The sequence below is a fragment of the Rhinolophus sinicus genome, chromosome X (genome assembly GCF_036562045.2).
Source record: "Rhinolophus sinicus isolate RSC01 chromosome X, ASM3656204v1, whole genome shotgun sequence".
Lineage (NCBI taxonomy): Eukaryota > Metazoa > Chordata > Mammalia > Chiroptera > Rhinolophidae > Rhinolophus > Rhinolophus sinicus.
This window is the reverse complement of record NC_133768.1, coordinates 85,381,126-85,397,770: the sequence shown is the minus strand read 5'-3', so window position 1 is coordinate 85,397,770 and position 16,645 is coordinate 85,381,126.

Sequence of the window (16,645 nt, the reverse complement as noted above, 5' to 3'; positions counted from 1 at the left end):
TCTCGCCTCCCCACAGCCTGTGTTGCGCAGGACGTGACAAAAATACAAATAGCATTTTTCACAGAAGTAGAACAAATAATCCTACAATTTATATAGATCTATAAAAGACCCCGAATAGCCACAGCAATCCTCAGAAAGAACAAACCTGGAAGTATCACACTACCTGATATCTTTGTCATTAATTTTTGACAGTTTCAACATAATGTGCCTTGGAGAAGGCCTCTTAGGATTGAGATAATTAAGTGTTCTCTTTGTTTCTTGGATTCAAGAATCCGTTTCTTTCCATAGGTTTGGGAAGATCTCATTGACTATTTGTTTGAATAGGCACTCTGTGAACTTCTCCTTCTCTTCTCCTTCTGGTATACCCATTATTCTTATATTGCTCTTTCTGATGGAGTCAGGTAGTGCTCATAGACTACTTTCATTTCTTTTTTCTTATTAGTTTCAGGTGTACAAACCAATGTAATACTTAGACATTTATCATGTATATACTTCACAAAGTGATAACACACTTCCCCCAATCTGTTACCCCTCTGACATCGCATACCGTTGTTGCATTTCCACATTTCCACTGTCTCTATTCCTAAAGCTGTATTCCACTTCTTGTATATATATATATATATATATATATATATATATATATATATATATATATATATATATATATATATATATATTAGTTGACATTCATTATTGTTCAGCTTCAGTTTCAGGTATACAGTGCAGTGGTCAGGCATCTACATCATCCCTGAAGTGGTATCCCTAATAAGACAAGTGTCCTTTGGATACCCTAAAAATCTTTACATTATTGATTACATTCCCCAAATTGACTTTCCTATTGCTGTGGCAATCTGGTGGTTACCCACTGTGCTTTCTAAACCTCTCACCTTCCCTCTTATACCCACCCCTGTCCCATCTAGAAACACTGTTTTTCCTCTATGTCTCTGATACTGTTTCTGATTAGTTCGTTAATTTATTCTTTTTTTAGATAACACATATAAGTGAGATCATATGGTATTTGTCTTTCTCTGTCTGACTTATTTCACTTAGTATAATGTTTTCTAAGTCCATCCATATTGTGGCAAATGGTAAGATTTCATTCTTTAGAGCTGCGTAATACTCCATTGTATAAATGTAGCACAGTTTCTTAATCCAGTCGTCTGCCCATGTGCATTTTGGTTGTTTTTATGTCTTTGCTATAGTGTATAGTGCTGCAATAAACAAAGGGGTGCATAAATTTATTCGAATTAAAGTTTTGGATTTCTCCAGATAGATACCTATGAGTGGAATTGCTGGGTCATAAGGTAGTTCCATTTTCAGTTTTTTGAGATACCTCCATACTGTTTTCCATAGTGGCTGCACCAATCTGCAATCCCACCAACAGTGCACGAGGTTTCCCTTTTCTCCACATCCTCTCCAGTACTTGTTGTTTGTTGATTTATTGATGATAACCATTTTGACTGGGGTGAGGTAGTATCTCATTGTGGTTTTTATTTGCATTTCTCTAATGATTAGTGAGGTTGAGCATTTATTCATATGTCTGTTTGCCATCTGTATGTCCTCTTTAGAAAACTGTCTCTTCATGTCTTCTGCACATTTTTTAATTGGGTTGTTTCTTTTTTTGGAGTTGATTTGAGTGAGTTTTTAAATAAATTTTGGATATTAATCCCTTATCGGATATATCATTGACAAATATCTTCTCCCATTTAGTAGGATCCCTTTTTGATTTATTGATGGTTTCCTTTGCTGTGAAAAAACTTTTTAGTTTTACGTAATCCCACATGTTTACCTTTTATCTTACTTCCCTTGCCTGAGGGGATATATAAGTAAAAATCTTACTCCGGGTAATGTCTGTAAAGTTTCTTCCTATATTTTGTTCTAGGAGTTTAATGGTTTCAGATCTTACATTTAAGTCTTTAATGCATTTTGAATTTATTCTTGTATATCGTATAAGGAGGTGGTCCAGCTTCATTTTTTTGCATATGTCTCTCCAGGTTTCCCAGCACCAATTACTGAATAGACTGTCTTTCAGTCCAATGTAAATTCTTGTTTCCATTGTCGTAGATTAAATGACCATATAGGCATGGATTTATTTCTGGGCTCTCTGTTCTATTCCATTAATCCATGTGTCTGTTTTTATGCCAGTACCATGCTGATTTGATTATTGTAGACTTGTAGTATAATTCAGTGTCAGGTATTGTTATACCTCCCACTTTGTTCTTATTTCTCAAGATTGCCAAGACTACCTGGGGTCTTTTATGGTTCCATATAAATAGTAGGATTTTATGTTCTATTTCTATGAAAAATGTCCTTGGTACTTTGATAGGAATTGTGTTGAATCTGTATATTGCCTTAGGCAGTATGGACATTTTAACGATATTAATTATTTCTATCCATGAGCATGGTATGTGTTTCTATCTATTTGTATCTTCTTTAGTTTCTCTCTTCAGTGTCATAATTTTCTGAGTACAGATCTTTTACTTCTTTGGTTAAATTTACTCCTAGGTATTTTATAGTCTTTGAAGCTATTGTAAATTGGATTGTTTTCTTAAATTCTCCTTCTGATATTTTATCATTGGGATATAAAAATGCAGCTGATTTCTGAATATTAATTTTGTATCCTGCTACTTTACTAAATTCGTTTATTAGTTCTAATAGTTTTTTTGGTGGTGTCTTAAGGATTCTCTCTATATAGTATCATGTCATCTGCATATAATGAAAATTTTACTTCCTCCTTACCAATTTAGATGCCTTTTATTTCTTTTTCTTGTCTGATTGCTATGGCTAGAACTTCCAGCACGATGTTGAATACAAGTGAAGAAAGTGGGCAACCTTGCCTTGTTCCTGATCTTAAGGGGAATGGTTTTAGCTTTTCCCCATTGAGTATGATGTTAGCTGTGGGTTTTTCATAAATGGCCTTTATTTTGTTGAGATATGATCCCTCTATTCCCACTTTTTAAAGAGTTTTTATCATAGATGGCTGCTGGAATTTGTCAAATGCATTTTCTGCGTCTATTGATATGATCATATGAATTTTATTTTTCATTTTGTTAATGTGGTGGATCACATTAATTGATTTGTGGGTATTGAACCACCCTTGCATACCAGGAATGAATCCCACTTGATCATCATGTATGATCTTTTTAATGTATTGCTGAATTCTGTTTGGTAATATTTTGTTGAGGAATTTTGCATTGGTGTTCATTAGGGATATTGGCCTGTAGTTTTCTTTTCTTTGTAATGTCTCTGTCTGATTTTGGGATCAGGGTGATAGTGGCCTCCTAAAAAGTGTTTGAGAGACTTCCCGCCTTCTGTATTGTTTGTAATAGCTTGAGGAATATAGGTGATAATTCTTTTTTGAATGTTTTGTAAAATTCTCCTGTAAAGCCATCTGGTCCAGAGCTTTTGTTTGTTGGGAGATTGTTGATTACTGATTCAGTTTCCCTGCTGCCAATCAGTCTATTCAGGTTTTCTGTTTCTTCTTGAGTTAGCCTTGGAAGGTTGTATGCTTCTAGAAAATTGTCCATTTCTTCCAGATTGTCTAATTTGTTGGCATATAGTTGCTCATAGTAATTTCTTAATTTTTTTTTTTGTATTTCTGTGCTGTCCGTTGTCACTTTTCCTCTTTCATTTCTGATTTTGTATATTGGGTCCTCTCTTTTTTTTTTTGATGAGTCTGGCTAAAGGTTTGTCAATTTTGTTTATCTTCTCGAAAAACCAGCTCTTAGATTTATTGATCTTTTGTATTGTTTTTCTGGTTTCTGTTTGATTTATTTCCGCTCTGATCTTTATTATCTCCTTCCTTGTGCTCCCTTTGGGCTTATTTTGCTGTTGTTTTTCCATTTCCCTTAAGTGTAAAGATAAACTGTTGATTTTTCATTTTTCTTGTTTCTTTAGGTAGGCCTGCATTGCTATGAATTTCCCTTTTAGGACTACTTTCACTGCATCCCATAGATTTTGGGACATTGTGTTTTCATTTTCGTTTGTCTCAAGATATCTTTTGATTTCCTCCTTGATCAAATTGTTGACCTATTCATTATTTAGTAAGATGTTATTCAGCCTCCCTGTATTTGCATGTCTTCAAGTTTTTTTCCTGTACTTGATTTCTTATTTCATGGCACTGTGGTCAGAGAAGACAGTTGGTATGATTTATATTTTCTTAAATGTATCAAGACTTGTTTTGTGGCCTAACGTGGTCTATCTTGGAAAATGTTCCATGTGCGCTTGAGAAGAATGTATATTCTGCAGCTTTGGGGTGAAATGCTCTGAAAATATTGATTAAATTCAAGTGGTCAAATGTGTCATTTAAGGCCACTGTTTCCATATTGAATTTCTGTGTGGAAGATCTGTCCCTTGTTGTCAGAGGTGTGTTGAAGTCCCCTACTATGATAGTGTTACTGTTGATCTCTGTCTTTATGTCAGTCAATATCTGTTTTACATATTTAGATTCTCTTATGTTGGGTGTTTACTAGGGTTATGTCCTCTTGTCGGATCGATTCCTTTATTATTATGTAGTGAGTGCCCATCTTTGTCTTTTAATATATTCTTCATTTTAAAGTCTATTTTGTCAGATATAAGTATTGCAACTCCAGCTTTTTTCTCATTTCCATTTGCATGAAATATCTTACTCCAACCCTTCACTTTCAGCCTGTGTGTGTCTTTTGATCTGAGGTGAGTCTCTTGTATACAGCATATGCAAGGGTCTTGCTTTCTTATCCACTCAGCCACCCTATGTCTTTTGATTGGAGCATTTAATCCATTTACATTTAAAGTGATTATTGATAGGTACATAGTTATTGCCATTTTTTAAATTTGTAGTTAGATTGTTTTCATCTTTCTTCTGTTTACAGAAGCCCTTTTAATATTTCCTGCAATGCTGGCTTGGTGGTAATAAATTCCTTTAGCTTATTCTTTTCTGGGAAGCTCTTTATCTCTCCTTTAATTTTAAATGATAGTCTTGTTGGATAAAGCAATTTAGGTTGTAGGCCTTTGTTTTCCATCACTTTGAGTACTTCCTGCCACTCCCTCCTGGCCAGCATGTTTCTGCAGAAAAGTCATTTGATAATCTTATTGGAGTTCCCTGGTTTGTAACCCACTGTCTTTCTCTTGCTGCTTTTAGGATCGTCTCTTTTTCTTTAACCTTTGCCATTTTAACTATAATGTGCCTTTGTGTGGACCTGTTTGGGTTTATCCTGGTCAGAACTCTTTGCACTTCCTGGGCTTGTATGTTGGTTTCCTTCACCAGGTTAGGGACGTTTTCAGACATTAACTTCAAATATGTTCGGGATCCCTTGTTCCCTCTCTTCACCTTTAGGTATTCGTATGATGCACACATTGTTATGCTTGATGTTATCCCAGAAGTCTCTTAAACCATTTTTATTGTTTTTCATTCTTTTTTGTTTTTGTTGTTCCACTTGGGTGATGTCTGCTAACTTGTCTTCTAAGTCACAGATTCGATCCTCTGCTTCATCTAACCTGCTGGTAATTCATTCAAGTGTGTTCTTTATTTCAGTTATTGTATTCTCTAGTTCTAACTGGTTGTTCATTATGATTTCTCTATCCTTCTTTATGTCATCACCAAGCTCCTTAAACATTCTTATCATCAGTGTTCTGAACTCTGTCTCTGATAGGTTGGTTACCTCTATTTCATTTAGTTTCAATTCTGAAAGTTTCTTCTGTTTTTTTATTTGAGGCATGTTTCTTTCTTTCCCCATTCTGGCTGACTCTCGGTGTTTGCTTTGATGTATTAGGTAGATCCCCTAGGGTTCTTAGTTTTGCTGGGTTATCTTATGTAGTATATGTCCTTTACATTTGGCTTGCACCACTTCCTTCTTCTCCTTTGCGTGTGCTCCAAAGGTTACTCTTGTGCTGTGTATATTGTCTTTTTAAAGGTGATCTTTAATTGCTTTTGGCTTGTGAGTAGGAGGGATTGACTCCTAGGCTGACTGGTTGTGAGACTTGACTCTGCCCACAGGGGATGTTCTGCTGCGTGAGGATAGACCGCTGAAATGAGGCTTGGCCCCTATGGGCTCTTGTGCCTGTAGAGAATTCCCTCTGCTTGTGTCACTTGTAGGTCAAACCCGGTAATACTCTGGTTTAGTCTGGAGTTGGCCTCTGTGTGTGTTCAATCTTATGCCTCTTGAGCTGGGCACTGGTGTAGGATAATTTCAGAACAAAGCAAATCACTGAGCACAACAACAACAACAACAACAAAGAGAAAACCAAATACACTCACATGTAAAAACAACCTATGAGTGACACTCAACACAGGGAAAAATATCAAAAATACAAAAACAAAACAAAACAAAAAAATGCAGTGTCAGTCTTGGCTTACGCTCACCAAGTAATCTCCAGGTTGTCTATGCTGTACTAAAGAGTCCTCTGTGTCTTGTGCAGGCAGAGCTGGTTACTTGGTGCCCAGAGTGACCCTGGGACTGCAGTTTTAGATGAGTGGGACTATGGGGACTGGATGGTAGTTATTACAAAGTGAGCTCAGTTTCTCCTCTTGCCTGCACATATGCACACTGAGAGTAACACAACCAGCCCTATGCCCAGGTCTCCTGAGTCTTAAGGCTCTTCTTGTGTGTGTGTGTGTGTGTGTGTGTGTGTGTGTGTGTGTGTAGGGCATGAGATTTCTGAGCAGCTGAAAGCCCAGAGCTGCGTCTTCCGCCTGCTGCTGACCCCTGGGTGTATCTCCACAGTTGTAATTGCCCTGCCCTTGGCAGGCCAGAAAAGGTGGGGGCTGGGGATGGAGGTGCCTTCTCTCTCCCAGCCCAGCAGTGTCACACTCTTCCCAGTCTCTTCCCTGGGTCTGAGCTGCAAGTCGGGTCTTCCCAGATTACATTATCAAATCCTGAGCACTAAGGCTCCTCTGTAATCTAACACTACTCCTCAGTTCGGGGACCAGCTTGAGTCTCTGGAAGGGTGGGGTTAGGATTGGGCGAGTGGGTGGTGGGGCCCAGGATGGTATTTGTCTTTTGTCCAACCTATGGCCCAGCTGGAGGTCTCAACTGAGGTTATCTTCCTCAAACCCTGGATATACTGCTCTCTTGGCAGGAGAGATAAGCTGTGGGACGCCGGGAAAGAGCCCACCTCCTTGCTCTTGTGGTCTCTGTTCCATCTTAGGGCCCCCTGCATCTCCGCAGCCACAGATGCGGGCCACATCTCCACTCTGCTCCCTTTCCTCTTCCCCTGCTCGCCTAGTTTGCCCACCTTCAAGTATTCCTCGTATGAGTCTCTTAGCTGTTCTGTGTGATGAGCAGAGAGTCCTTTGATGGTTTGTTGATGATCAGTTTTTGGTAAGTTCTGGAAGAGAACTCAAGAAGACCTCCTCGCTGCCACCATTCCTATTGAGTTTTTTCATTTCTTTTAACTCTCGTATCTCTCTTTGCTTCCACGTGTGTCATTTTCAGATTTCTATCTTTAATATCACTAATTCTTTCCTCCACGTGATTTGTTCTAGTTTCTCAGCTCACTATTTTCATTCTTCGTCACTTTTTTTGCATTCTTCACCTCCAGAATTGCTATTTGGTTCTTTTGAAAATTTTCAATCTCGGCCAGCCCGGTGGCTCAGGTGGTTGGAGTGCCATGCTCCTAACACTGAGGTTGCCAGAATGATTCTCACATGGTCAGTGAGCTGCACCCTCTACAGCTAAGTTTGTGAACAATAACTCTCCCTGGAGGTTGTTGTCCAGTGGCTAGCATGTGTGGCCAGCAGCCATTGTAAGTGGCTAGCTGCCGTGAGTGGCTGACCGACAACTGGCAACCATCTGCCTCAGCCTGGGGGAGCACAAAGTTCATAATACCAGCATGAACCAGGGAGATGTGCCCTACACAACTAGACTGAGAAACAACTTCCTGAACCGGAAGGCGGGAGGTGGAAGAAGAGGAAAAAAATTTTCAATCTCTTTGGTATTCATTTTGTTTGCTGCTTTGATTTCTGAATTCATTAAACTGCCTATGTGAGTTTTCTTGCATCTTGTTGAGTTTTTCCAGAACTTCAATCTTGAATTCTCTGTCATTGAAGTCACATATTTCCATGTCTTTGAGTATATTTTCTCAAGATTTTTCATTTTCTTTCTCTGCTGCCTTGTTACCTGGGTTTTTCATAGTAATTGATAGATTACTTCTCTTCATAGGCATCTACAAGAATGAATTCTGCAGTAGGTTGATATGAAAATATTTTTCTTTTCCATTAGGTGTTGCTGTAGTGTTTTTGTTGTTGTTCTTTGTGTATTTGTTTGTTTTCCTCTTGCCCTGTTCTGGCTTCTCTGGGTGGAAGATTCCCTGGGGAGGTGAGCATCCCTTCTGTGACCAGGTCATCTATATCTTAGGGCACCACCCATGTGTGAGGATGTGTTGGGCGATTGGATTCTGAGACCCTGAAATCCCAGTGCATCCCAGAGGGAGAGTTGTGCTACCTGAGCAGTCTTTGATGCCCCTGCTGGAATCAGCCGCAAAAGGCGGGAGTGGGGTGGGCTGGGAGGGGCTGCTGGTGTGTTTGTGCATTTGTTCTCCTCCAGATAATAGCTGCTGCCAGATCACAGTTGCCTCAACCCTATATCTCCACCCTTGTCACTTGGGATTAGCTGCATTGTGTGTCTGCCACTCAGGAACTGTCTCTTTAGTTCTCAAGGCTATAGATATTCTGCTCTTTAGCCCACTCACTGTTACAGTTTCTTCTGTGGATAGCTCTGGGAGGTTGTGGGGAATTGAGTTCTGGGAGAGTGAGGGGAGGTGGCTAGGCTATGAGGCTTTGTTTACTGTTTGGTGGTGAGTGCTGCTAGACCATAGCTGTCACAGTTCTGTAACAAGTCTGGGCCCCAATTGCTGGTTTCAGCTATATTACATGCTGATCACTCAGGCAGGAATGCTCAGAGCCACAGAGAATGCATCTGCAGCCTGAATCCTTCCCTCTCCTACCATGTTTCCCCGAAAATAAGACTGGGATTTATATTAATTTTTGCTCCAAAAGATGCATTAGGGCTTATGTTCAGGGGATGTCATCCTGAAAAATCATGCTAGGGCTTATTTTCCACTTAGGTCTTATTTTTGGGGAAATACAGTAGGATCATACTAAGCTCCGGGCTATGTCCATGGACCCTGTCTCTGCTCTTCTCCTTCCCCTCCTCCCCCGTTGGCCCGATTCACCCACTTTCAGATGTTTCAATATATGGATGTCTCAGACGTGTTTGTGTGTTGTGCAGGGAATCCTTTGTTGAATTATAGCTGTGAAACTTATAACTTCAAGGGGAGAGATCAAGGGGGACACCCTCATGCCACCATGTTTTTGACACTACTGATAGGAATTCATTTTAAAGTGATAATATATTAGATATCAGAAACATGGCAGCATGAGGGGTGCTACTAGATATGTCTCCCTGAAGTTACAACAGCTATAATTCAACAAAGGATTCCCATGCAACACACAAACATGACTGAGAGATCTGTGCATTGAAACACCTGAAGGTGGGCAAATCAGGGTGAACAGGGGAGGAGAGAAGGGAGAAGTGTAGAGATGTGCCATGGGACACAGCCCAGAACTCACTGTGGTCCCGGGAAAGGGGAGATTGAGACTGCAGGTGTACTTTCTGTGGCTCCATAAATCCTGCCTGAGAGATCACCATATAATACAGCTGAACCCAGCAATCAGGACAGAGACCTCAGGACAAAGACCAAATACAGAAAGGCACCAACAACTGCAGTCTCACAGCCCTCACTATCAGGCAGAAAACAAAGTCACAAAACCTGACACACACCTGCCATCTCTCCCAGCTCACCCCACCCCCACCTTTCCCAGATGACAATAGCTGGGGCACCCAGGGCTGCTCAGGCAGCACGACTTTGCACCTGGCTGCAGGGGATGCACTGGGATTTCAGAGGCTCAGAAGCTCATTGCCCACTATATCCTCTCATTGAGGTAGTGTCCTGAGACCCAGGAGACCTGGTCACAGAGGGAAAGCTCACCTCCCCAGGAAATCTCCCACTGCATGAGAAGCCTGAAGTGTGTAAGAGAAAATAAAATGATCCAGTACAAGAGGGAAAATAAAATGCTCCAGTGCCACCTACTGGAAAGGAAAAAGAAAAGGCCTCTTCATATCAAACTGCTGCAGAATCCACTCCTATAGATGCCCAGGAACAAATCCAGTAATTGCCATGAATAACCAAGGTAACAAGTCAGCTCAGAAAGAAAATTAAACATCTCCAGAAAATGAACTTAAAGACACAGAAATATGCGATTTCTTTTTTTTTTTTTTTTATTAAATTTATTGAGGTGACAGTTGTTAGTAAAATTACATAGATTTCAGGTGTACAATTCTGTATTACATCATCTATAAATCCCGTTGTGTGTTCATCACCCAGAGTCAGTTCTCCTTCCATCACCATATATTCGATCCCCCTTACCCTCATCTCCCACCCCCCACCCCCCACCCCCCTTACCCTCTGGCAACCACCAAACCATTGTCTGTGTCTATGAGTTTCTGTTTCTCATTTGTTTGTCTTGTTCTTTTGTTGTTTTGGTTTATATACCACATATCAGTGAAATCACATGGTTCTCTGCTTTTTCTGTCTGACTTATTTCGCTCAGCATTACACTCTCAAGATCCATCCATGTTGTCACAAATGTTCCTATATCATCTTTTCTTACCGCCGAATAGTATTCCATTGTGTATATATACCACAACTTCTTCATCCATTCATCTATCGAAGGACATTTTGGTTGTTTCCATGTCTTGGCCACTGTAAACAAAGCTGCAATGAACATTGGAGCACACGTGTCTTTATCTCTAAATGTTTTCAGATTTTTTGGGTAGATACCCAGGAGAGGGATTGCTGGGTCATATGGCAATTCTATTCGTAATTTTTTTGAGGAACCTCCACACTGCCTTCCATAACGGCTGCACCAGTCTGCATTCCCACCAACAGTGTATGAGGGTTCCTTTTTCTCCACAGCCTCTCCAACATTTGTTACTATTTGTCTTGTTGATGATGGCCATTCTGACTGGGGTGAGGTGATATCTCATTGTGGTTTTGATTTGCATTTCTCTGATGATTAGTGATGTTGAGCATTTTTTCATATGTCTATTTGCCATTTGTATGTCCTCTTTGGAGAAATGTCTCTTCAAGTCCTCTGCCCATTTTCAATTGGGTTGTTTGTTTTTGTTGTTGAGTTGCATGAGTTCCTTGTATATTCTGGATACTAGCCCCTTATCGGAGGCACTGTTTGCAAAAATCTTCTCCCATTCAGTTGGTGGCCTCTTTATTTTGTCAATGGTTTCTTTTGCTGTGCAGAAGCTTTTAAGTTTCATATAGTCCCATTCGTTTATTTTAGCTTTTACTTCCATTGCCTTTGGAGTCAAATTCATAAAATGCTCTTTGAACCCAAGGTCCATAAGTTTAGTACCTATGTTTTCTTCTATGCAGTTTATTGTGTCAGGTCTTATGCTTAAGTCTTTGATCCATTTTGAATTAATTTTGGTACATGGTGACAAATAGCAGTCCAGTTTCATTCTTTTGCACGTGGCAATGGAATTCTGCCAGCACCATTTATTGAAGAGGCTGTCTTTGCTCCATTGTATGCTTTTAGATTCTTTGTCAAAAATTATCTGTCCATATTTATGTGGTTTTATTTCTGGGTTCTCAATTCTATTCCATTGGTCTATATGTCTGTTTTCTGCCAATACCATGCTGTTTTGATTATTGTGGCCCTGTAGTACAAGCCAAAGTCAGGAAGTGTGATACCTCCATTATAGTTCTTTTTCTTAAGATTGCTTTGGCTATTCGGGGTCTTTTGTGGTTCCAAACAAATCTGATGATTTTTTGTTCTATTTCTTTAAAATATGCCATTGGGATTTTGATGGGGATTGCATTGAATCTGTATATTGCTTTGGGTAATATGGCCATTTTAACTATGTTGATTCTTCCAATCCATGAGCACGGAATGTCTTTCCATTTCTTTGTGTCTTCTTCAATTTCTTTCAAAAAAGTCTTATAGTTTTCAGCATATAGGTCTTTCACATCCTTGGTTAAGTTTATTCCTAGGTATTTTATTCTTTTTGCTGCAATTGCAAAAGGAATTGTTTTTTGTATTTCTTTTTTCTGAGATTTCATTGTTGGTATATAGGAAGGCAATGGACTTTTGTGCATTGATTTTGTAGCCAGCAACTTTACTGTATTCGTTGATTGTTTCTAATAGCTTTTTGGTGGAGTCTTTAGGGTTTTCTATATATAGCATCATGTCATCTGCAAAGAGTGATAATTTAACTTCTTCATTCCCAATTTGGATGCCTTTTATTTCTTTCTCTTGCCTGATTGCTCTGGCAAGGACTTCCAACACGATGTTGAAAAGCAGAGGTGATAGGGACATACCTGTCGTGTTCCTGAACGTAGAGCAAAGGGCTTCAGTTTTTCTCCATTAATTATGAGATTAGCAGAGGGCTTGTCATATATGGCCTTTATTATGTTAAGGTATTTTCCTTCTATACCTATTTTATTAAGTGTTTTAATCATAAATGGATGTTGTATCTTGTCAAATGCTTTTCTGCATCAATTGATATAATCATATGATTTTTGTCCTTTATTTTGTTTATATGATGTATCACATTGATGGATTTGCGTATGTTGAACCATCCTTGTGCCCGGGATGAACCCCACTTGGTCGTGATGAATAATCTTTTTAATGCATTGTTGTATTCGATTTGCTAGAATTTTATTTAGGATTTTTGCATCGGTATTCATCAGAGATATTGGTCTGTAGTTTTCTTTTTTGTGCTGTCCTTACCAGGTTTTGGTATCAGGGTAATGTTGGCCTCATAAAATGAGTTAGGGAGTACTGTTTCTTCTTCAATTTTTGGAAGAGTTTGTGCAGAATTGGTATTAGATCCTCTTTGAAGGTTTGGTAGAATTCACTAGTGAAGCCATCTGGTCCCGGACTTTTGCTTTTGGGAAGGTTTTGGATGACTGATTCAATTTAGTTACTGGTGATCGGTCTGTTTAGATTTTCCAGTTCTTCATGGTTCAGCCTTGGAAGGCTATATGTTTCTAAGAACTTGTCCATTTCTTCTAGGTTGTTGAATTTGGTGGCATATAGTCCTTCATAGTATTCTTGGATGATCCTTTGTATTTCTGTGGTGTCCGTGATAACTTCCCTTTTACGTTTCTGATTTTGTTAATCAGTGTCTTCTCTCTTTTATCTTAGTAAGTCTAGCCAAGGGTTTGTCAATTTTGTTAATCTTCTCAAAGAACCAGCTCTTTGTCACATTAATTTTTTCTATTGTCTTTCTGTTCTCTATTTCATTTATTTCTGCTCTAATTTTTGTTATTTCCTTTCTTCTGCTGACCTTGGGTTTTACTTGTTCTTCTTTTTCTAGTTCTTTAAGGTGTAACATGAGGTTATTTATTTGGGAGTTTTCTTGTTTCTTGAGATAGGCCTGTAATGAGATAAATTTCCCTCTTAAAACTGCTTTCGCTGCATCCCAAAAATTTTGGTAGGATGTATTTTCATTGTCATTTGTTTCTATGTATCTTTTGATCTCTCCTCTAATTTCTTCTTTGACCCAGTCCTTCTTTAAAAGTATGTTGTTTAGTCTCCATGTATTTGTGTTTTTCCGCTTTCTTTTTACAGTTGATATCCAATTTCAAAGCCTTGTGATCAGAGAATATGCATGGTATGATTTCAATCTTCTTAAATTTGTTGAGACTGATTTTATGTCCCAATATATGGTCTATCCTTGAGAATGTTCCATGTACACTAGAAAAGAATGTATAGTCTGATGTTTTAGGATGAAGTGCTCTATAAATGTCAATTATGTCCATTTCATCTAATGTGTCATTTAGGGCTACTATTTCGTTATTTATTTTCTGTTTGGATGATCTATCCATAGCTGTCAATGATGTATTTAAGTCCCCTAGTATAATTGTGTTTTGGTCAATTTCTCCCTTTAGTTCTGTTAGTAGTTGCTTGGTGTATTTGTGCTCCCTGACTGGGGGCATAAATATTGATGACTGTTATGTCTTCTTGTTTTACAGTCCCTTCACCATTATGAAATGTCCATCTTTGTCTCTTGTTATCTTTTTCACCTTGAAGTCTGTTTCATCTGATATCATTATGGCTACACCTGATTTTCTCTGGGCACCATTTGCTTGGAGTGTCAATTTCCACCCTTTCACTTTGAGTCTATGCTTGTCCTTGTAGCTGAGATGTGTCTCTTGGAGACAGCATATGGTTGGGTATAGTTTTTTGATCCAATCTGCTACTCTGTGACTTTTATTGGTGAGTTCAGTCCATTTACATTTAGGGTGATTATTGATATGTGAGGATTTCCTGTCATTCTATCTTTAGTTTTCTGGTAAGGCTGTGTCTCCATTGTTTCTTTGCCTTTTTGTTGTTGTCTATTATTTCTGTGTGGTGGTATTCTGTGATGTTTCCCTCTGTTTCTTCTTTTATTTCAGTATATATTTCAGTTCTGGATTTTTTTTGAGTGGTTACCCTTAAGTTTATGTAAAAGTAAGTTTGATATTTAGAGTATTCCATTTTCTTCAGCACGCTTACTTTCTCCATTCCCATATTCCGGTTCAGGCCTTTATTCTCCCGCTTTTTGAGTTTTGGTTGCCACAAATTGTCCCTGTTGATGGTGGTCGAATAGCCTCCTTTAGTATTTCTTGTAGTGCAGGTCGTGTATTAGAAAATTCCCTCAGCTTCTGTATGTCTGGAAAGGTCTTTATTCCTCCTTCATATCTAAAGGATATCTTTGCTGGATATATTATTCTTGGCTCATGATTTCTCTCTTTCAATAGTTTGAATATTTGGTTCCACTCCCTCCTGGCTTGTAGAGTTTCTGCTGAAAAATCTGATGATAATCTAATGGGCTTTCCTTTGTAAGTTACCGTCTTCTTTTCCCTGGCTGCCTTGAGGATTCTTTCTTTGTCGTTGATTTTAGACAGCTTCAGTACAATGTGCCTTGGAGAAGGCCTGTTGGGATTGAGGTAACTAGGTGTTCAATTTCTTTTTGGATTCGAGGGTCCAGTTCTGTCCACAAATTTGGGAAGTTCTCATCGACGATTTGTTTGAATATATTCTCTGTTCCCTTCTCTCTTTCTTCTCCTTCTGGTATGCCCATTATTCTTATATTGCTCTTTCTGATGGAGTCAGAAAGTTCTTGTAGAGTTCTTTCATTTCTTTTAAGTCTCAAGTCTCTTTCTTCTTCTATCTGTGTCATTTCCAGGTTTCTATCTTCGATGTCACTGATTCTTTCCTCCATCTGGTCAACTCTACTACCTAAGCTGGTTATTTCATTCTTAATTTCTTCTATTGAGTTCTTAATCTCCAGAAATTCTATTTGGTTCTTTTTTAAAATTTCAATCTCTTTCGTAAAATGCTCATACTGTTCTTTAATTGAGTTTCTGAGTTCATTTAACTGCCTATCTGTGTTTTCTTGTATCTCGTTGAGTTTTTTCAGAACTGCAGCCTTGAATTCTCTGTCATTTAAGTCACATATTTCTGTATATTTAAGTGCCTTTTCTGGAGATTTTTCACTTTCTTTCTGAGCTATCTTGTTGCCTTGGTTACTCATGGCGATTACTGGTTTACTATTTCTCTTCCTAGACATCTACAGGAGTGACTTCTGCAACAAGTTGATAGGAAGAGGTCTTTCTTTTGTTCAGCAGCTCTGTTTACTCCTGCAGGGATCCGCCCAGATAGGTGGGGCCAGGGGCGGGGTGAGCTGTGAGAGGTGGCCCAGAGCAATGGCAGCGACCACCACCACAGCCGTCCTGCTTCCACAGCTCTCTTCCCTTTGCCGGAACTAGTTGGGCTGTGGATTTGTGTTTGTGGGCCACAGTTCTCAAATATAGCAAATTTTCTGTTGTTTTGATCTGACACTGCTACTGTTTCGCTTCTAGCACCGGCAGGTGGGGGCGGGGCGAGTTCTGAGAGGGGAGGGAGGGGGCGGCTAGTCTCAGTGCCTAAGGCTCCGTTCTCTGCTCGGCAGTGCGGGCTTAAACCACCGTTTTCAGCCTTTTTCCCTCAGTCTTTTCTCCGAGGTCTCTGCCGTGAGCGTTGGGTTCAGCTGTGTTATATGCTGTCCCCTCTGCCCTGTGGAGCCCTGGCGGAGCCCTAGCAGTCCGATCTCCCGCAGCTGCGGTAGTTCCGGGAAGCAGCGAGCTCGGCGCACTGAGCTGGGTCTGAGTCCTGCGCCCGAGCTGCGTCTCCGCGCTTCTCACTTTCCTCCTCCCCCGCTCATGAATCTCCCACCTGTAGGTGATTTCAGTCGGTAGTGGGCCTCTTCGTCTTGCCTGTCTGCTGTGCAGGGAGTCCTTTGTGGAGTTTTTGTTGTTCGATTCTTTGTAAATTCCAGGGGAGCTTTACAGAGGCTCACCTCACTCCGCCATTTTTCCCGCAAATCGAAATATGCGATTTCAATGACAGAGAGTTCAAGATTGCAGTTCTTAAAAAACTCAACGAGATGCAATAAATCTCCCATAGGCAGTTTAATGAACTCAGAAATCAAATCAATGAACAAAATGAATACCAAAGAGATTTGAAATTTTAAAAAAGAACTAAATAGAAATTCTGGAGCTGAAGAACACAATAAAAGAGATGAATATTGAAACAGTGAATTTAAGCAATAGAGCTGACCAGATGGTG